This window comes from Oncorhynchus clarkii, chromosome 9 (assembly GCF_045791955.1).
Source record: "Oncorhynchus clarkii lewisi isolate Uvic-CL-2024 chromosome 9, UVic_Ocla_1.0, whole genome shotgun sequence".
Taxonomy (NCBI): Eukaryota; Metazoa; Chordata; class Actinopteri; order Salmoniformes; family Salmonidae; genus Oncorhynchus; species Oncorhynchus clarkii.
Window position 1 is genome coordinate 55,872,603 of NC_092155.1, and position 21,598 is coordinate 55,894,200.

At 42.8% G+C, this 21,598-nt stretch overlaps 1 long non-coding RNA gene across 1 annotated transcript; it reads left to right on the plus strand.

The window, feature by feature from the left end:
- Positions 1-901: 901 nt before the first annotated feature.
- LOC139417297 (uncharacterized) lies at positions 902-2,229 on the plus strand. The gene is made up of 2 exons (XR_011635175.1): positions 902-1,101; positions 1,311-2,229. It is a non-coding gene; the product is annotated as an uncharacterized lncRNA (long non-coding RNA).
- Positions 2,230-21,598: the final 19,369 nt, after the last annotated feature.

Consider the following 21,598-nt stretch of genomic DNA (forward strand, 5'->3'; position numbering starts at 1 on the left):
CGATGCCACATAAGCCATTTTCAAATGGAGAAGTCGTTTTTTAGGGGCAGTTGCTCTTTAAGACCGAATATTACTTTAAGTACTATGACATGGCACCAATGCACACTATAAACCCTACAATGACATTATTTAACCTGCATGTTCTGTATAGATGTATAACACGGGTATAACAAAACATTTTGTTTTACTGCTCTAATTACGTTGGTAACCAGTTTATAATAGCAATAAGGCTCCTCGTGTGTTTGTGATAAATGGCCAATATGCCATGGCTAAAGGCTGTGTCCAGTCACTCCGCTTTGCGTCGTGCATAAGAACAACTCGGTTTGGGTTTGATTCCGACCCATGACCTTCTGGCACAAATAATCTCCCTATTAATTTTAATGTAGTTACATATGAAAAGTCCAGGGTTATTTAACCCCGATCTTAATAAGAAGTGACCATACCAAACAATTCTGGATAACATAATTAGTAAACAAATTAAACAATAACAGTACACCAACATTAGTTTCCATTCATACAAAGTGTTGGGTAAATTGCCACAGTAGCTTTTCCATGGTAAACAACAAAATGCTTTATTTTTATTGTACAGAAGGATTGTAAAATAGATAAATCACCCTTAGTCTGTTCAAAAAGGACTAAGCTGTTGCAATGACAATACCAACCAGAGGAAAAACATATCTTGAAAGACTTTACAAGCAAGTTGCAAGCAGGGTGGCTGCTTTTAAGAATCTAAAATATATTTTGATTTGTTTAACACTTTTTTGGTTACTACATGATTCCATATGTGTTATTTCCTAGTTTTGATGTCTTCACTATTATTCTACTCTGCAGAAAACAGTCAAATAAAGAAAAAGGTGTGTCCAAACTTATGACTGGTACTGTATATGTGGACATTTGCCAGGCCCTGGAGAGGGAACCCCCACCTGTCCTCCTGAGCACCTGTACATTCCCACGGGAATAAGGGATAAGCTGCTGACCTGGGCACACACAGCTGTGATTGCTGGACATCCAGGTATTACCCTCACTATTCAAAATATCTCCGAAAAGTACTGGTGGCCCACCTTGACGCAGGACGTGACTCGCTACATCAACTCTTGTTACGTAAGTGCCCAAACTAAATCTCCCTGGCACGTTCCAGCAGGGAAACTCCTTCCCCTTCCATTGCCTCAGCGTCCATGGTCTCATCTGTCCATTGATCTTTTTCATTGATCTCCCCTCCTCTGATGGTTTCACCACCATTTTGGTGGTTGTGGACAGATTATCTAAATCATGCTGTTTTATCCCCCTTTCTGGTCTCTACCACTCTCCAGGTCGCTGAGGCACTGTTCCAGCAGGTCTTTTGGCACTATGGCTTTCCAGAGGACATCGTCTCCGACCGTGGCCCCCAATTCACGTCACGGGTATCCAAATATCATCCGAGATATCCACCTTCGCCTGTACTGTCACGTCAACCACCGGTCCTGGCAACCCATCATTACGCACACCTGGCAACCCTAATTACACACACTTGTGCCCAATCATGAGGCACACCTGGACTCTATCACTACCCTGATTACTCCCCCTGTATCTAGCAGTCCCTATCATCACTCTTCAAGAAGTATTGGTCTGTGTCCAGACGTTTCTTTTGTATTGCTTTATGTTCATTATTAATCTCAGCACCTGCTTCCTGACTCCCAGCGTCATCGTTACAGTAGTGACTGGGTGTATTGATACTCCATACAAAGTGTAATTAATACATTCACCATGCTCAAAGGGATGTTCTATGTCTGCTTTATTTATTTTTTACCCATCTACTAATAGGTACCCTTCTTTGTGAGGCATTGGAAAACGTCACGGATCTTTGTGGTTGAATCTGTGTTTGAAATTCACTGCTCAACTGAGATAATTGTATGTGTGGGTTACAGAGATGCGGTAGTCATTAAAAAAAAAAAGTTAAACACTATTATGGCACACAGAGTGAGTCCATGCAACTTATTATGTGACTTGCTAAGCATATTTTTAATCCTGAACTTATTTTGGCATGCCATAACAATGCATTTGAATACTTATTGACTCTAGTCATTTCAGCCTTTAATTTGATTTAATATGTACTATGTTTAATATGTTTAATATGCAATATGCACTTTGACCTTATGAGGTATAGTGTGTAGGCTGTAAATAGTGTGTAGGCTGTAAATTTAGGCTGTAACACAACTAAATGTGAATAAAGTCAAGGGGGTGTGAATTATTTCTGGAGACACTAACATCAATTTGAAAATTTCATAAAAAGTATATGGTACTCAAAACATTGGAAGAATTGAAATACTATTTCAATAGCATTAATGAAAATAAATATCACATTGTTCTTTCAAGTGCATGTGATGGTAAATGCCTACTAACAAGATTTACACTAAGTGAAATTATAAATGTTTCACTCAGAATGAACAGATAAGTGTTACAACAGTCAAGTGAAATGTCACTATCAATTATGTTATGAGTATGTAAATAAGACATACAGTCCAGAAATATCACATTTACATAAGTATTCAGACCCTTTACTCAGTACTTTGTTGACGCACCTTCGGCACCGATTACAGACTTGAGTCTTGGGTATGACGCTACAAGCTTGGCACACCTGTATTTGGGGAGTTTCTCCCATTTTTATCTGCAGATTCTCTCAAGCTCTGTCAGGTTGGATGGGGAGCATTGCTGCACAACTATTTCCAGGTCTCTCCAGAGATGTTCAATTGGGTTCAAGTACAGGCTCTGGCTGGGCCACTCAAAGACATTCAGAGACTTGCCCCAAAGTCACTCCTGCATTGTCTTGGCTGTGAGCTTAGGATTGTTGTCCTGTTGGAATGTGAACCTTCTTTCCAGTCTGAGGTCCTGAGTGGTCTGGAGTAGGTTTTCATCAAGGATCTCTCTGTACTTTTCTCCGTTCATCTTTCCCTCGATCCTGACTAGTCTCCCTGTCCCTGCCGCTGAAAAACATCCCCACAGCATGATGCTGCCACCACCATGCTTCACAGTAGGGATGGCGTCAGGTTTCCTCCAAACGTGGCGCTTGGCATTCAGGCCAAAGAGTTGAATCTTTGTTTCATCAGACCAGAGAATCTTGTTTCTTATGGTCTGAGAGTCCTTTAGGTGCCTTTTGGAAAACTCAAAGCGGGCTGTCAGGTGCCTTTTACTGAGGAGTGGCATACGTCTGGCCACTCTACTATAAAGGCCTGATTGGTGGAATGCTGCAGAGACGGTTATCCTTCTGGAAGGATCTCCTATCGCTTCAGAGGAACTCTGGAGCTCTGTCAGGATGACAATCGGGATCTTGGGCACCTCCATGACCCAGGCCCTTCTCCCCCGATTGCTCAGTTTGGCTGGGCGGCAAGCTCTAGGAAGAGTCTTGGTGGATCTAAACTTCTTTCATTTAAGAATGATGGTCACTGTGTTCTTGGGGACCTTCAATGCTGCAGAAATGTTTTGGTACCCTTCCCCAGATCTGTGCCTCGACACAATCCTGTCTCGGAGCTCTAAGGACAATTCCTTTGACCTCATGGCTTGCTTTTTGCTGTGACATGCACTGTCAACTGTGGGGCCTTTTCAAGTCATGTCGAACCAATTGCAATTACCACAGGTGGACTCCAACCAAGTTGTAGAAACATCTCAAAGATGATTAATGGAAACCAGATGTACCTGAGCTTAATTTAGATTCTCATAGCAAAGGGTCTGAATACTAGTGTAAATAAGGTTTTTCCGTTTTCACTTTGTCATTATGGGATACTGTGTGTAGATTAATTAGGATTTATTTAAATCCATTTTGGAATAAGCCAGAAACGTAACAAAATGCGGCAAAAGGAATTAAATTGACGTCAAAAGTTGATATTTTCTTAATCGTAACCCTTTTCCTAACTTAACCTATTCCTCATAACCTGCTACGTTAATTACCCTAAAGCTGTATCCCTTCCAGACAAACCAGATTTACCCCCCCCCCCCATTATACTTCTCTTCTGAACCTCTCCTTTCCACTTTGAAGAGTAACTTGTTTTATTGGCTGGCCTATTCTCCTCCCCCTCGGTTGATGTAAATAAATAAACAGACACTCAAGTGGCAACCTATTGTGATAGGTAGTTAGCTATTTTAACATCCTATCAATCTGTTCACTCTTTATACCAATGACAAGGTGGCTAGCTGGCCTAGAAACAGATTACATGGGGAGCTAAAAACATGAGATTAATATTTTTCTGTCATATTCTGGGTTAGCCAAAACTAGCTACCTAGGTAGCTACCTAGCCATTTGAGTTGCACGTGTCCTCAAAACACAATTTCAACAGCAGAATAATATTTTAGAAATACTTACCTTACTCCAGAAATACATAATATTACAACGGCAGAAGGTATACTATACCGTAAATACAAATGTATGTGGACACCCCTTCAAATTAGTAGATTCGGCTATTTAAATCACACCCTTTGCTGACAGATGTACAAAATTGAGCACACGGCCATGCAATCTCCATAGACAAACCTTGGCAGTAGAATGGCTGTACTGAAGAGTTCAGTGACTTTCAACATGACACTGTCATAGAATGCCATCGTTCCAACAAGTCAGTTCGACAAATTTCTGCCCTGCTAGAACTATCCCGGTCAACTGTAAGTGCTATTATTGTGAAATTAAAACGTCAAGGAGTAACAATGGCTCAGCCGCGAAGTGGTAGGCCACACAAGCTCACAGAACAGGACCACAGAGTGCTGAAGTGCGTAGCCCGTAAAAATTGTCTGTCCTCGGTTGCAACGCTCACTACTGAGTTCCAAACTGCCTCTTGAAGCAACGTCAGCACAAGAACTGTTCTTCGGGAGCTTCATGAAATGGGTTTCCATGGCCGGGCAGCTGCACACAAGCCTAAGATCACCATTCGCAATTCCAAGCGTCAGCTGGAGTGGTGTAAAGCTTGCCGCCATTGGACTCTGCAGCAGTGGAAAAGCGTTCTCTGCTTCACCATCTGGTGAAAAAAAGTTCACCAAAAAGTTTGGTGGAGGAGGAATAATGGTCTGGGGCTGTTTTTCATGGTTCGGTCTATACCCCTTACAGTAGTTGCAGTGAAGGAAAACCTTAACCCTACAGCATTACACTTACATTCTAGACGACTCTGTGCTTCCAACTTTGTGGTAGTTTTGGAAAGGCCCTTTCCTGTTTCAGCATAACAATGCCCCCATGCACAAAGTGAGGTCCATACAGAAAAGGTTTGTCGAGGTTGGTGTGTAAGAACTTGACTGGCCTGCACAGAAGCCTGATCTCAACCCCATTGGAATGCCAGCTGCAAGCCAGGCCTAATCGCCCAACATCAGTAATGCTTTTCTGGCTGAATGGAAGCAAGTCCCCACAGAAATGTTCCAACATCTAGTGGAAAGCCTTCCCAGAAGGAGTAGAAACTGTTATAGCAGCAAAGGTGGGACCCACTCCATATTAATGTCCATGATTTTGGTAATGAGATGTTTGATGTCCACATACTTTTGGTCATGTAGTTAATAATTATTCAAGTGCAATTTACCTCTGATTGTGTTTGGCTAAAAACCCAAGAACAAAAGTATCGTCAGGAGTGAAGTCTTCTTCACTTCAAGAGCCCACTCACTAGTCCACTCAGTTTCCCTCCATCAAAATGCATACAAAATAAATCCCAAACGTTACTCATAAACTTTTCCAAACAAGTCAAACAACGTTTATAATCAACCCTTAGGTACCCTAATACGTAAATAAACGATACAATTTAAGATGGAGAATCGTTAGTCTTTACCGAAAATACCAAAGAACACGCTCTCTTCCACGCGCGTGGAAACACTAAAGCCAAAATGGGAGCCACCTAGAAAAACTACAATTCCTGGCTGATTTTTCCAAAAACCAGCATGAAACTCTTTCTAAAGACTGACATCTAGTGGAAGCCCTAGGAACTGCAATCTGGGAGGATTTCGCCTTATAATAAAAGTGACAGCCATTGAAAACATTTTTTTTTGCGATGGTTTGTCCTTGGGGTTTCGCCTGCCATCTCAGTTCTGTTATACTCACAGACATAATTTTAACAGTTTTAGAAACTGTAGAGTGTTTTCTATCCAAATCTACGAATGTATATGATATATGCATATCCTAGCTTCTGGGCCTGAGTAACAGGCATTTTTCTTTGGGCACGCTTTTCATCCGGATGTGAAAATAATACCCCCTACCCAAGAGAGGATAACCATTAATTTATTTTCTCTATTGCTTGCATTGGACATACAGTACCAGTCAAAAGTTTGGACAAACCTTCTCATTCAAGGGTTTTTCCATATTTTCACTATTTTCTACATTGTAGAATAATAGTGAAGAATAAGAGGCAGCCATTGTGAGGCCCACTGAGCACGAACAGTATCAAAATCACTAAGTTGGAGTGGAATTTAATAAGAGCAAAATCTGACCCTGGAGTCAATCATGCGGTCTGAGATTCCTGTATTAAAGAGTCCCGGTGCAAGCTAATGTATTTACGTGGCTCCAGAGAATGTGGATGTGTCCCAAATGGCACTGTGTTCTCTGTATAGGGCAGAGTAGTCCTTAACCCATGATGGCGTAGAAGTCAGATGTCTTTCTCCTCGTCTTGTCGTTTCCCGTGTATATATTTTTTAATATATTTTTTCTTTGCATATATTTTTCTTAACCTCAACTTCAACATACTCTCCTGCAACAGAAGCTAGCCAGCTAACTAGCTAGTAGTCAGCTAGCCACTGCTAGCGGTCAACAGCTACCTTTAGCCCGGACAACTCTAGCACAGCGCGACTCAAACCAGAGCAAGTAGGACTTATTTTTCTCCATATCTCCGCAAGCTCTGAACCTTTTCACCTGGATCATCGCAGCTACCTAGCTGTAATCCGAGTGGCCACTCACGGCTAACCTCTCTGTCCCGAAGCAAGAACCAATTAGACTGGAGCTAGCATTTGCTAGGCCCATCTCCTGGCTAGCCAAAGAGGTCCATCAGCCACTCCTTGGGCTACAATACCTATTTTGCCAATTGGCCTGGACCACTTTTACTGCTGACACAGAGCCCCGCTGACCCATCACGACTGCACTACCAACATAATTCGCCCGAGGGGGTTTTTCAACTGGCTCCTCCATCACGACGTCCCCTGAATGCGCATCTGCTAGCCTGCTAGCCGCTGCCCACTAGCTGTCTAGAGAATATTCAACTATTAGCTGAAAGACACATCGGACAAATTCTGTGACCACTATGCCTATTTTGCCAATTGGCTAGACCCTTTTACCACAAAGAGCCCTCCTGATTCATGACGACTGGTCTTCTGACGTAACAGCACGAGGAGGCCACAACAGACTTTCTTCCATCGCGATGTCCCTCAAAGGCCCTTCTGCTAGCTTGCTAGCCCCGGCCCGCCAGCTGCCTGAAGCCACTCACTGGACTCCTATGACCACTCGGCTATGCATGCCTTGTCCATTGCTGTTTTGGTTAGTAATTATTACCTTATTTCACTGTAGAGCCTCTAGCCCTGCTCAATAGGCATTAGTTAATCCTTTAGTCCCACCTCCCACACATGCAGTGACCTCACCTGGTTTAAATATTTCTATAGACAATATCTCTCTCATTGTCGCTCAATGCATATATTTCCTCCACTGTACTCACATCCTGTACATTATGCCTTGAATTATGCCTTCTACCGTCCCCAGAAAACTGCTCCTTTTACTCTCTGTTCCGAACGTTCTAAACGACCAGTTCTTATAGCCTTTAGCCGTACCCTTATTCTACTAATCCCTGCAGTGCCTAGCTCCACTCCAATTCCCAGACACTCTCATTTTCTGACTTCTGTAACCGTAAAAGCCTTGGTTTCATGCATGTTAACATTAGAAGCCTCCTCCCTAAGTTTGTTTTCTTCACTGCTTTAGCACACTCTGCCAACCTAGCTGTCCTAGCTGTGTCTGAATCCTGGCTTGAATCCTGACCACCAAAAATCCTGAAATTTCCATCCCTAACTATAACAAATTCCGACAAGATAGAACTGCCAGGGGGCGGAGTTGCAATCTACTGCAGAGATAGCCTGCAGAGTTCTGTCTTACTATCCAGGTCTGTGCCCCAAATATTTGAGCATCTACTTTTCCACCTTTCCAGAAACAAGTCTCTCACCGTTGCTGCTTGCTATAGACCACCTTCTGTCCCCAGCTGTGCCCTGGACACCATATGTGAATTGATTGCCCCCCATCTATCTTCAGAGCTCGTGCTGTTAGGTGACCTAAACTGGGACATGCTTAACACCCCGGCCATCCAACAATCTAAGCTTGATGCCCTCAATCTCACACAAACTATTAATGAACCTACCAGGTACAACCCCAAATCCGTCAACACGGACACCCTCATAGATATCATCCTAACCAACCTGCCCTCCAAATACACCTCTGCTGTCTTCAACCAGGATCTCAGCGATCACTGATTCTTTGCCTGCGTCCGTAATGGTTCTGCGGTCAACCGACCACCCCTAATCAATGTCAAACGCTCCCTATAAAACTTCAGCGAGCAGGCCTTTCTAATCGACCAGGCCCGGTATCGTGGAAGGATATTGACCTCATTCCGTCAGTAGAGGATGCCTGGTTATTCTTTAAAAGTGCTTTCCTCACCATATTAAATAAGCATGCCCCATCCTGTGGCGTACTGCATTAGCATCTAATAGTCCCTGCGATATGCAACTTTTCAGGGAAGTTACGAACAAATACACACAGGAAGTTAGGAAAGCAAAGGCTAGCTTTTTCAAACAGAAATTTGCATCCTGTGGCACAAAGTCCATGGAGAATAAGAGCACCTCCTCCCAGCTGCCCACTGCACTAAGGCTAGGAAACACTGTTACCACAGATAAATCCACGATAATTGAGAATTTCAATAAGCATTTTTCTACAGCCGGCCATGCTTTCCACCTGGCTACCCCTACCCAGGTCAATAGCCCTGCACCCCCCACAGCAGCTTCCCCCATTTCTCCTTCACCCAAATCCAGGTAGCTGATGTTCTGAAAGAGCTGGAAAATCTTGACCCCTACAAATCAGCCGGGCTAGACAATCTGGATCATCTCTTTCTAAAATTATCCACCAAAATTGTTGCAACCCCTATTACTAGCCTGTTAAACCTCTCTTTTGTATCGTCTGAGATCCCCTAAGATTAGAAAGCTGCCGCGGTTATCCCCCTCTTCAAAGGGGGAGACACTCAAGACCCAAACTGCTGCAGAACTATATCTATCCTACCCTGCCTTTCTAAGGTCTTCGAATGCCATGTTAACAAACAGATCACCAATCATTTCGAATTCCACTGTACCTTCTCCACTATGCAATCTGGTTTCCAAGCTGGTCATGGGTGCACCTCAGCCACGCTCAAGGTCCTAAATGATATCATAACCGCCATCGATAAGAGAAGATACTGCGCAGCTGTATTCATCGACCTGGCCATGGCTTTCGACTCTGTCAATCACCACATTCTTATCGGCAGACTCAACAGCCTTGGTATCTCAAATGACTGCCTCACCTGGATCACATATTACTTCTCAGACAGAGTTCAGTGTGTCAAATCAGAGGGCCTGTTGTCCGGACCTCTGGCAGTCTCTATGGGGTGCCACAGGGTTCAATCCTCGGGCCGACTCTCTTCTCTGTATACATCAATGATGTCGCTCTTGATGCTGGTGATTCTCTGATCCACCTCTACTCAGACGACAACAATCTGTATACTTCTGGCCCTTCTTTGGACACTGTTAACTAACCTCCAGACAAGATTCAATGCCATACAACTCTCCTTCCATGGGACAATGCTCTTAAATGCAAGTAAAACTAAATGCATGCTCTTCAACCGATCGCTGCCCACACCTGCCCACCCGTCCAGCATCACTACTCTGGACAGTACTGACTTAGAATATGTGGACAACTACAAGTACCTAGGTGTCTGGTTAGTCTGTAAACTCTCCTTCCAGACACATATTAAGCATCTCCAATCCAAAATTAAATCTAGAATTGGCTTGCTATTTCACAACGAAGCATCCTTCACTCATGCAGCCAAACATACTCTCGTAAAACTGACTATCCTACCGATCCTTGACATCGGTGATGCCATTTACAAAATAGCCTCCAACACTCTACTCAGCAAATTGGATGCAGTCTAACACAGTGCCATCCATTTTGTCACCAAAGCCCCATATACTACCCACCACTGTGACCTGGATGCTCTCGTTGGCTGGCCCTCGCTTCATATTCGCGGCAAACCCACTGGCTCCAGGTCACCTATAAGTCTTTGCTAGGTAAAGCCCCGCCTTATCTCAGCTCACTGGTCACCATAGCAGCACCCACCCGTAGCACGTGCTCCAGCAGGTATATTTCACTGGTCACCCCCAAAACCAATTCCTCCTTCAGCCGCCTTTCCTTCCAGTTCTCTGCTGCCAATGACTGGAACGAACTGCAAAAATCACTGAAGCTGGAGGCTCATATCTCCCTCACTAACTTTAAGCACCAGCTGTCAGAGCGGCTCACAGATCACTGCACCTGTATATAGCACATCCAACTACCTCATCCCATACTGTTATTTATTTTGCTCCTTTGCACCCCAGTATCTCTACTTGCACACTCATCTTCTGCGCATCTATTACTCCAGTATTTAATTGCTATATTGTAATTATTTCACCACTATGGCCTATTTATTGCCTTACCTCCCTTATCCTACCTCATTTGCACACACTTGGTCTATTGTATTATTGACTGTATGTTTGTTTATTCCATGTGTAACTCTGTGTTGTTGTTTGTGTCACACTGCTTTGCTTGATCTTGGCCAGGTCACAGTTGTAAATGAGAACTTGTTCTCAACTAGCTTCCTGGTTAAATAAAGGTGAAATAATAATTTAGAAAGAGTGCACTGTATAGAGCAGTGTTTCCCAACTCCAGTCCTTAAGTACCTCCCAACAGCACACATTGTTGTTGTAGCACCGGACTAACAGACCTGATGATTAGTTGACAAGTTGAGGGCTACAATAAAAATGTGTACTGTTGGGGGTACTTGAGGGCTGGAGTTGGGAACCACTGATATCGGGAATAGGGTGCCATTTGAGGCGCAGCCTGGCATTAATATTCTTCCAGTAAACAGACAGGATTAATAATTGCAGCGTTGTGAAGAAACACAAATTATATAACAGTCATTCTAGAGGAATGTTGGTCGCTGGTGCCCCCCTACCCGCTGTACCCTTTTATCATGTAAATGAGGTAATTTTGTTTTAGAAAGAAGTGTGCTGTGCCCCGAGTACCAAGGATTCTTAGAGAGTCTTCCATTAGGCGTGAAGTAGGTATTTGTGAGGTGGTTGAAGTTGTTTTAGTGACAACACTGAAAGGCCTACAAGCCTGACAGTAGTGACTAGCTGAGATTGCAGGAAAAAGGCTAACATTGAGCTCTATCAAGTAAAATACGTCAATCCTTTTACCAATAAGGGGGTATTTTTTTTAAATGTCAGCCCTAATTTCCCGCCACATATGCCACTTTGGAGCAGTATCTGTGGATTCCTTTTTGCTCAGTAGACTACTTTAAATCGACAGCCTGTAACTCAGTCAGAGCAGGAATCGTCAAAACATAAACCGTACCATTAGGTTTCAAATTGCGCTGAAGGCTCAAAGCTGCAGCCACAAAAGACGGGACTGCACCTTTTCTCGCAGGGACGATGATGAGTATGACAAATGGCTGTTGCCTTTATTTTGGGGCTGACAGAGCTGATGGCAAGATAAAAGGACATACAAGGAGGGTCTTTCACTCTCCATCCATATCTTTGCAGACAAAAACGTGGTGAGGATATGTGTCTGCAACATGTACTCTCGCTACTGGTGTCCCCCAGGCAGTGGCAGTTCTAGCTTGTATGGCTCCCTGGGCAAACCCTCCCTTCAGCCCCCCCCAACAAAGAAAAAAAGCACCATTCTGCACTGACTGTCATTTTTATTCAAACATTTGGAACAACACAGATAAATTATCATAACATTTTAAACTATATAAATATACAAATGTATACAAAAATAAGAGTAATAAATATAACAATTGTAGTATATAAATACAAATAAAAAAGATAATTGAATTATTACACTATTACCCTATTGCTAACAAAAAATACACGAATAAATCTAAATTGCACAAATCCTATATCATAGAATAACACACTTATAAAGAAGATAACCTGTTTATTACACTATTGCAATTCAAACAAGAAACACAGAAACTAAATTGCACTCCTGCCATTTAAACCCTGACCTTTCTTGAATCAAAGTCATAAATTACATTGCTCCAGGTGATCTACAAGTTTTTGCTAGGTATAGCCCCGCCTTATCTCAGCTCACTGGTCACCATAGCAGCACCCACCACGTGCTCCAGCAGGTATATTTCACCTGTCACCCCCAAAGCCAATTCCTCCTTCGGCCGCCTTTCCTTCCAGTTCTCTGCTGCCAATGACTGGAACAAACTGCAAAAATCACTGAAACGGGAGACTCATATCTCCCTTACTAACTTTAATGACCAGCTATCAGAGCAGCTCACAGATCACTGCACCTGTACATATCCCATCTGTCAATAGCCCATCCAACTACCTCATCCACATACTGTATATTATTTATTTATCTTGCTCCTTTGCACCCCAGTATCTCTACTTGCACATTCATCTTCTGCACATCTATCACTCCAGTGTTTAATTGCTATATTGTAATTACTTCGCCACTATGGACTATTTATTGCCTTACCTCCCTTATCCTACCTCATTTGCACACACTGTACAGACTTTTTGTCTGTTTTATTGACTATATGTTTGTTTATTCCATGTGTAACTCTGTGTTGTTGTATGTGTCGAACTGCTTTGCTTTATCTTGGCTAGGTCATTTCTCCTGGTTAAATAAAGGAGAAATAAATACATGTTTAAAAAGTTGCTGGGACCTCTCTGTCTTTCTGAGAAGACTGACTGCAACATCCACATGCATACTGGAAGACTGCATCAGCTTGGTCACATGTTGGATCGGGCTCAAGATGTCATACCACACCACTGTACAGATGCTGAAGCAGTATGATCCCACCTCCTCTGACAAGGACTGGGCCTCAATCTTTATCACAGGGTCTTTGGTTTGATCCCTCACCTCAATCAGTGCCTCTCTCACCGCTGCTGCCTGATACAGTGTACCTCAGTGGCTCGACACTCTTAACTTTACTCCCTCACCTTGTCCACATGTTTTTTCAGGATGGCCCATCGCTGTGTGATAACAAGTTTGTGTACAGTTTGTGTAAGATGAGAGTCACCTGTGGCATCGACAGAACTTTTAGCAGTATCAGCCACAACCAGGTTCAATGTATGAGCCCCAAATGGCACAACTAGAGCTCTTGGATTCATTTCCAGAGGTCTGGCTTAGACGCCTTTCTTTTTGCTTTTCATATTGGCCCCATTATCATAAGACTGTCCTCAAAAGGAATTTTTAGCTCCTCTAATCTTATGAGAATCAGGGATGCCAAATGTTGGCCCGTGGACTCCTCTGCCTCCAAAACCCCCATACAATGTTCCTTAATGAGGGGCTTCTCCTTCAGTGACACAATTCGAATCACAACTGTTCAGTATTGCTGACATCTGAGGTGCAATCTAGAATGATAGAGAAGAATTTTGCCAGCTTGATGTCTCTCACCATTATTGAAATGACCTTGCTACTCAACAAATCAATGAGTTCATTCTGTATTTGGTGGCCAAGGTAGCTGGTGGTGTGACTCAAGGTCCCTTTTTGGACACGGTTAAGGTGCTCTTTCATGACCGGATCAAATTGTGCCATCAGTTCAACCTCTGAGTAAATTTCCATTAGATGGAGAGTAGAGTTTCTGTGTGTCCCCTTAGTGCCAGATTTCTAATTGCCAGAGACATGTCAACACCTCTCTTCATCTTATCCTCTCAGCCTCTATAAGTGCCATTTCATGCTTATCAATTGTTTCCCCTTTTTTGATCCTCATTGCCAGTTCTTTCCATGTTTTATGCAGTTTTGGTGTACTGGACTGCTGTCGTGTGAAGTCAGCAAAAAACTTGCATGTTTCTAGTCTGTCAGTCCTAAGTTTGCTCAATTAATTTTCTTCTTAGAAAATGGTTTGCAGCAGAAGAGGCTGTTGTTTCTTTCAGAATACACCAACCAACCTTTAGGGATTTTGCCCCCGGCAAGATGCCACCCTGGGCGGCTGCGCATGTTGCCCATACATAAATCCGCCGCCGCCCCCAGGGCTCGGTTCTAGGCCATCTCCTCTTTTCTCTATACACCAAGTCACTCGTCTCCGTCATGTCCTCACATGGTCTCTCCTATCATTGCTATGTGGATGGCACTCAGCTACTTTTTTCCTTCTCCCCTTCTGATACTCAGGTGGTGACAAACATCTCTGCGTGCCTGCCAGATATCTCAGCTTGGATGTCGACCTCAACCTCAACAAGAGATGGATTACACCCTGTCGTTCTCTGCAAATATCAAAGCAGTGACTCGCTCCTGCAGGTTCATGCTATACAACATCAGTAGAGTACGACCCTACCTCACACAGGAAGTGGCGTAGGTCCTAAACCAGGCACTTGTCATCTCCCATTTAGACACTGCAACACGATGTTGTCTGGGCTCCTTGATTGTGCCATCAAACCCATGCAATTTATCTAGAATGCTGCAGACCGCCTGGTTTTCAACCTCCCAAGTTCTCCCATGTCACCCAGCTACTCCAGACAATCCAGTCGACGCTCGCATCAACTACAAGACTATGATGCTTGCCTACGGAGCAGCAAGAGGAACTGCCCCTCCAGGCTATGCTCAAACCCTACACCCCAACCCGAGCACTCCGTTCTGCCACTTCTTCTCTGTTGGCCCTCCCACCCCTACGGGAGGGCAGCTTCTGCTCAGCCTAGTCAGTCTACGCTCTTCTCTGTCCTGGCACCCCAATGGTGGAACCACCTTCCCCCTGAAGCTAGGACAGCAGAGCATTGGCCCATCTTCAGAAAGCACCTGAAACCCTACCTCTTCAGAGTATCTTAAATAATCCTCACCTCACCTGGAACTCTGACTTTGCTGATAACTTCTTTATTGAGGAAAAGTGTACATACTATGCCTTTGATATGTGGTTTGACCACCTAGCTATCTTAAGATGAATGCACTAACTGTAAGTTGCTCTGGATAAGTCTGCTAAATTACTAAAATATAAAAATGTAAACGTAAAAAATGATCAAACTCAAATTCTCCTATGTGGTTTCTTCACTATGGGGAAAATCCTAGCTTCCACTTAGTCTTCCCATTGACATCAATGCATGACAAAAATAAAATTTGTCTGACGTGGATGTTAAAATAGACCCTTATACTTGCATTGCATTCTGCATGCCCAGGGTAAATCCATCCTGTAAGCGTTCTTAAATAACTTTGGGAGACAATGTACAGTACAATACAGTACATAACCTGCTGATTGGAATCAATCTCAGCCTACTCGCGGGGCTACGCTATGCCGGTGATGTTTATACATGGTGCCGTAGGACCACAAACATGACAGCCGTGGGTTCACCTGGAAAATGCCAGAAACTGCAGCAGAAGCACATTGCCCTGCAGGGGACCCGTCTCCTTTCTCTGGGGGTCATAGTTGACTGGTTCCATCGGGTCCAGCACTTCAGCTACCAGCCTACTGGGGTCTGTGATGTGAGGGAAGCCGGATCTCACAGAGGAAGAGCTGCAAAATAGGAGTAAAGAGCGGGACTTGGAGAATAATCTAGGCTGAAATTGCATCCTATTCCCTATAGTGCACTATTTTTGTCCAGAGCCCACGAGGAAGCACATGAGGCTCTGGACAAAAGTAGTGCAGTATATACAGTACTAGGGAATAGGGTGTAATTTCAGACACAGCCCTAGAGAGTACTAAGCAATTTTTATTAGCAACCAAACTTAAAACACAGTGACATGGGAATTAGCCAGTACATCGCAGGGGTTGAGGTCAATTCGATTTCAAAGAGTAAAATAGTCATCACACTTTAATCAAAGAGGGTTTGTTTTCAATTCACAAAGTTAACTTCAAATCATTTCCTGTCGAATAGAGTAATCGACCCCAACCCTCAGGTTGGCATTATTAAGATGTTAGTCCCATCCTGTTCAGCGGTAGTAGTGAAGAGGAGGTGCCAAAACACTCCCTCAGGATTTCAACCATAATCTGTAGTTATCTCTAATAACAGTGGCCACCTGTTTTTCGGAAAGCATGGTCAAATCCATAATTTATACTTTTTATATTGACATGGACTACTCCGTGCATGATAAGTAACGGAGCAGCGAGCACAGATGGCTGGTTAAAGTGCTCGTTCAGGGAAAGCAAAAATAACAATATTTTGTTTACCAAGACACTACTCCAACATCAGTTGGACGACTGAGACAAATCACGTCAGTAAATAAAATGTACTTGAAAATATAATATGAAAAAAACCAGCTCTCATATAATTAATTCGAGTTTGGGCTTATTTGGAGGAGGATGCCGAAGACATTATCAAATGAGACCATTTGCCATGGATTTATTAATTTCACACCATCTCCCCCTCCAAAAGTAACATCTTAATTCACCGCCGTTTGGATTAATATTCGAGCCACTGTCTTATTAATTTCAAAGGGGTTCAATCTGATATGCGGTTGCTATCATTGAAATTTGGACATCATTGTGATTCTCCTTAAATAAGTGGGTCATTTCCTTCAGATGATACTTTGACAAAACCTACCCCCAAAAAATAACCATTTGGACTTGGAACATGCTAGGGGAGTCCCAGACGTTCTATCCCAGCGAACAGCACCATGTCTGTCTGTGTTCCAGACACTGTGTCTGTATCCTGAATTGCACCCTATTACCTATACCTTATGGGCCTTGTTCAAAGGTAATGCACTATAAAGGGAAAATGGGTGTCATTTGGGACACTGCCTGTGAGACTGGTTAACATACCAGCCAATTTGTTTCATCTGATTTTGTGATAATGCAATTGTTGACTTTTCAGTTGTTCAGTTTGTGTCATTTTTCAGTTTTTATTTAATGTTATGTTTGTTGTGTTGCATTCCATGTCTGAAATGTGCTGTATAAATATATCTTGATTTGTTTCAGCGACAGCCACCGCATCTGTTTTTTGCCAAGCATCATTTCTCATGTGGTATTCCTCTGTAACACCATTACTGTATTATATTATTATTCTTGTCACGCCCTGGGCTTAGAGATCCTTATTTATTCTCTATGTTTTTGGTTAGGTCAGGGTGTGACTCGGGTGGGAGAATCTATGTTGTTTTTGCCTAGTGTGGTTCCCAATCAGAGGCAGCTGTCTATCGTTGTCTCTGATTGGGGATCATATATAAGTTGTGATTTTCCATTTGGGTTTTGTGGGGAGTTATTTTCTGTTTAGCTGTTTTGTTGCCTGACAGAACTGTGCACTTTCGTTTTTTCTACTTTGTTATTTTGTTGCAGTGTTCAGTTTATTAAAAAAATAATGAACGCCTACGACACTGCACCTTGGTCTCCTTCTTCAACCCACGAGAGTCATTACAATTCTCAATTAAATGGTAACTAAAAAGAGGCCTATGCCTACCTGGCAGAATGATATCATAATTGTTTGCAGTGGCCAATCCAGTGGTCATTTGTTTAGCAAACTCTACAATCACATGAGCGCTACAGAAACTTCACTAACCAAACAATGGTCTCTTGGTGCCCAGACCTTAAAAGAGGTCTCTTGATGTGGTTTAAGCATTGTTGTGGACTTGGAACATACAATTTAGGTGTTTTTCAAATATTTTTTTTTTTGGGGGGGGGTGAGTGAAAGCCTGAAAATAACTGAAACCTGGATAAATTAAATGGAGAAAACAGAAAAAATAAGGCCCTAAAAATGGCAGAAAAAAATTGTTGTGTTCTGTTCAAAGTTACGATGCAAGGCCAGTTGGCATTCCATATCCTTCTATCATACGAGTTACAACTGCAAGTGCTAATCACAAACGCTATCTGAGCTTGGCCGCTCAGATGCGAGTGACTTATCATGGTTGTAAAGCACCAGTGTGGAGAGACTAGTGTAGAACTACATCAGCAGCGATACAGCCCTTTCAATGACACAACACTAATCGAGGTACAGTAATACAGCTGTAGTTAGCCTTGAAGGGACACGGTTATCTGTCATTTTGTCCTGCTGCTTATGTCATTTATTCTGGGACACCTCCTTGTAACGTTGATATCAAGGACCTCAAGGAACCTATCCTTCCTTTAAACATTAACCTGCAGGCGTTCTGAGAGACACGTACAGCGGCGAGGGACTGATGTGTGAAACCGCTGGCTGTGCTCACCAACAAAATCAATGCGGGGCCTCTAGAGGTCGTGGGCGGTAGGTAATTCAACCATGAAGGTTTGGATAGCTGGCTAGACTTAGCTAGCAATCTTATAAAATGTTGGCTGAGATGGGTTAATTGAGTGACAGTCAGTGACTTACAGATAACAAGGGAAAAACTGAGTTGCTATAAAGTTTATTTTTGTGCCCCCAGCTGCCGCGGGGCTCTACGTGCAGCGCACAATCTGCGTATAGGCATAGGCAGAGATGGCAATGCCAGTCTACATTTAAAAAAAACAATAATAGATCACACTTTACATGAAGTTAACACAATTAAATTGAATTAAACACATTTAATGCTATGCACGATCTGTGTGTTATGCTATCTATAATGTAAATCTGATGTGCACTAGTTCTGTGTGCCTCTACTTTCCTGGATACATTAATTATAATGACATTGATTTGGGGCTACAAGTTGGTGTCTATGCGGTAACACTAGCAGCTATGCAGATCATGTTTCTGAGGATGTAACAATAGCAGCTATGCATATCTTTAGGTCTGTGTGAAGAAAGACGTTGTTGGCGTCTAAATTAAAGAGAGATAGGAACACATTTGTGTCAGTTCAAACGGATTGTAATGAGCATGAAATATATCCAAAAGGTAATCTCAGAGATCCCACGATTAAGCTCATACTGTAATTATTTCAACCCATTTTTTTTAAGAAGAAAAAGAGCACATTGAATGGATCCCCAAATGTATGCATCCTTGTGGGTGTGTAGGAGGCAGGAAGTCTAGCAGTTAGAGCGTTGGACCTGTAACTGAAATGTTGCTTGTTTGAATCCCCAAGTTGACAAGGTGAAAAAAATATGATGTGCCCTTGAGCAAGGCACTTAACCCTAATTGCTCCTTTAAGTCGCTCTGGATAAGAGCATCTGCTAAATGACAAATGTAAAATGTAAAATGATGTGAGGCAAGAACTAGCTGGTTTTCAAAGGCAAAACGACTGCCATTCCTGTTTTGCATGAAGTTACTTAATACAATTAGTACCCCAGTTCCTGTTCCTGCACCCTCAGCTTCATAATGGACTTCTTTAAATGTCGATAAAACATTTTAACAAAACCCGGAGAACCAGTGAGGCACTAAACAGAAAAAAACTGACTGAAACAGGAGGGACTACCTGAATTGTCCACTAATATTAATTTCTCGTGGCGAAACATTTTGCTACACTGTGCACTAATGTGCACAACCCTGAAATTCTTATACAGTATATGGTGGCTGCGGAGACAAAACGATGTATCTGTTCCTTCATGTACAACAGACTTCATAAATAGATCAAAATGGATGGTGTGTTCTGTATACTCAACATGAAAAGACATCCGAATTATCTAGAACAGGTGATTAACTTTGCATTGAATACTGCACTGGGTTCAATGTCAAATAGGAATTCAACGTGTGAATGGAATGCTTTTGTAATGTGCTCAGGTAGTGTTGAATAGAAACATCCCTGAAGAGACTGATTAACTATTTTTCCAGGAGGAAAATCCCAGCTTGTAAAGAATTTGATACCTTGAGAAAATTCGACCAGCCTTTGTACATTGATGTGAGAGCAGAGTCAAAGAGTGGGTTTCTTTTGATTTAAAAGATGAAAAACCTTGTGTAACCCTAAAGACAAAGAGCATGCCGGAGTTCAGCAAAAAAGTGTCTTCAAGGTTTTGTGTGTGTGCATGTGTGTTTGTGTGTGTGCTGCCTTGTCTGTAGATGTGTGTCTGAACATACCTTTGGTTTAGAAAGGCGAGTGAGCCTTTGAATTCAAAATGTGTCCATGGAAATGTGTATGCATGATTGTGTGCACACACACATATGTGAGTGTGACAGAGACCTATGATCTGCCTATATTCATGTGTGCATGTATCCATGTGTCTTCATGTGAGTAGCACTGAGTATCCCTGTGTGTGTCTGTGCGCACATGGTAGAGGGTACAGAGGTGGAATCTTATGACATGTGACAGCTGGTGGGGCGATGCCAATGGGGAAGGATAGAGCTGAGAGGGAAATGGCTGTTTCCATGGCGACGTGGCAGAGTGGTTCATGGTCTGGTAGCGTGAAGTAGCTGCCAGCTGAGACAAAGAGAGCTAGAAGAAACAACAGGAATTCACATGAACTATATACGCCTTATTAAAACAATATGACAACATACATCATTGCTGAATAATAAAGCAACATTAGAGCCCTATGTTGCTTTGGTGGTCAAAAGTAGTGTGCTGTGTAGGGAGAGGGATGTCATTTTTGAGAGGTGCTCCTAATTCTCTATGGCTGGCATAACAGCATTGTGATAGATAGACTTCTCTCGCTGCAGCATACAAAAATATGTGTGTTGTTTCAGGAATGTGTGTGTCAAATTAAATCCACCTGTTATTTCAGTTTCAGAGTTCCAATGAGACTAAACTGAACTTGACCAGACATTAAAAAAAAAACAAGTAACGATAAAGGGACAATTAAAATAACAGTGGCATCCACAGTGATATAAGCGAGAGGTATATTATATTTTTACATGAGCTATACAAGCTACCCTTATATTCCCGATACTTATTGATATAAGTCTATGTGTAAATCACCCAAAGTGATAGAGCAATGACCCTGGACTAAAAACAAAAATGTGTGTGGAGAGAAGGTTGGTTTTACAGGTATACTCGCTCTAGATTGTCAGTAGTGCACGTCTCCTTTGCTATCATGCCATGGCTGTCACACCCTGATCTGTTTCACCTGTCCTCGTTATTGTCTCCACCCCCTCCAGGTGTCACTTGTTTTCCTCAGTGTATTTACCCCTGTGTTTCCTGTCTCTCTGTGCCAGTTCGTCTTGTATGTCCAAGCCTACCAGCGGTTTTCCCCTTTTCCTGCTTTGCCTTTTCTCCTTTTTCTAGTCCTCCCAGTTCTGACCCTTGCCTGTTCTGGACTCTGTACCCGCCTCCCTGACCATTCTGCCTGCCCTGACCTTTAGCCTGCCTGTCACTCTGTACGTCCTGGACTCTGATCTGGTTATGATCTTTGACCTGTCCAAGACCATTCTCTTGCCTACTCCCTTTGGATTTATTAAACGTCTTAAACTCCAACCATCTGCCTACTGTGTCTGCATTTGGGTCTCACCTAGTGTCATGATAATGGATGTGTCAGGGTCGATTGTAAGGTAAACTTATGTATCCCTTAATGGGTAGAGTGATGCATAAAACACATTTTTACTGGCAGTCATTAGCGGCTGTTAAAATGTATGCTTTTTCTTTCTTCCTTTTTGCCATAAT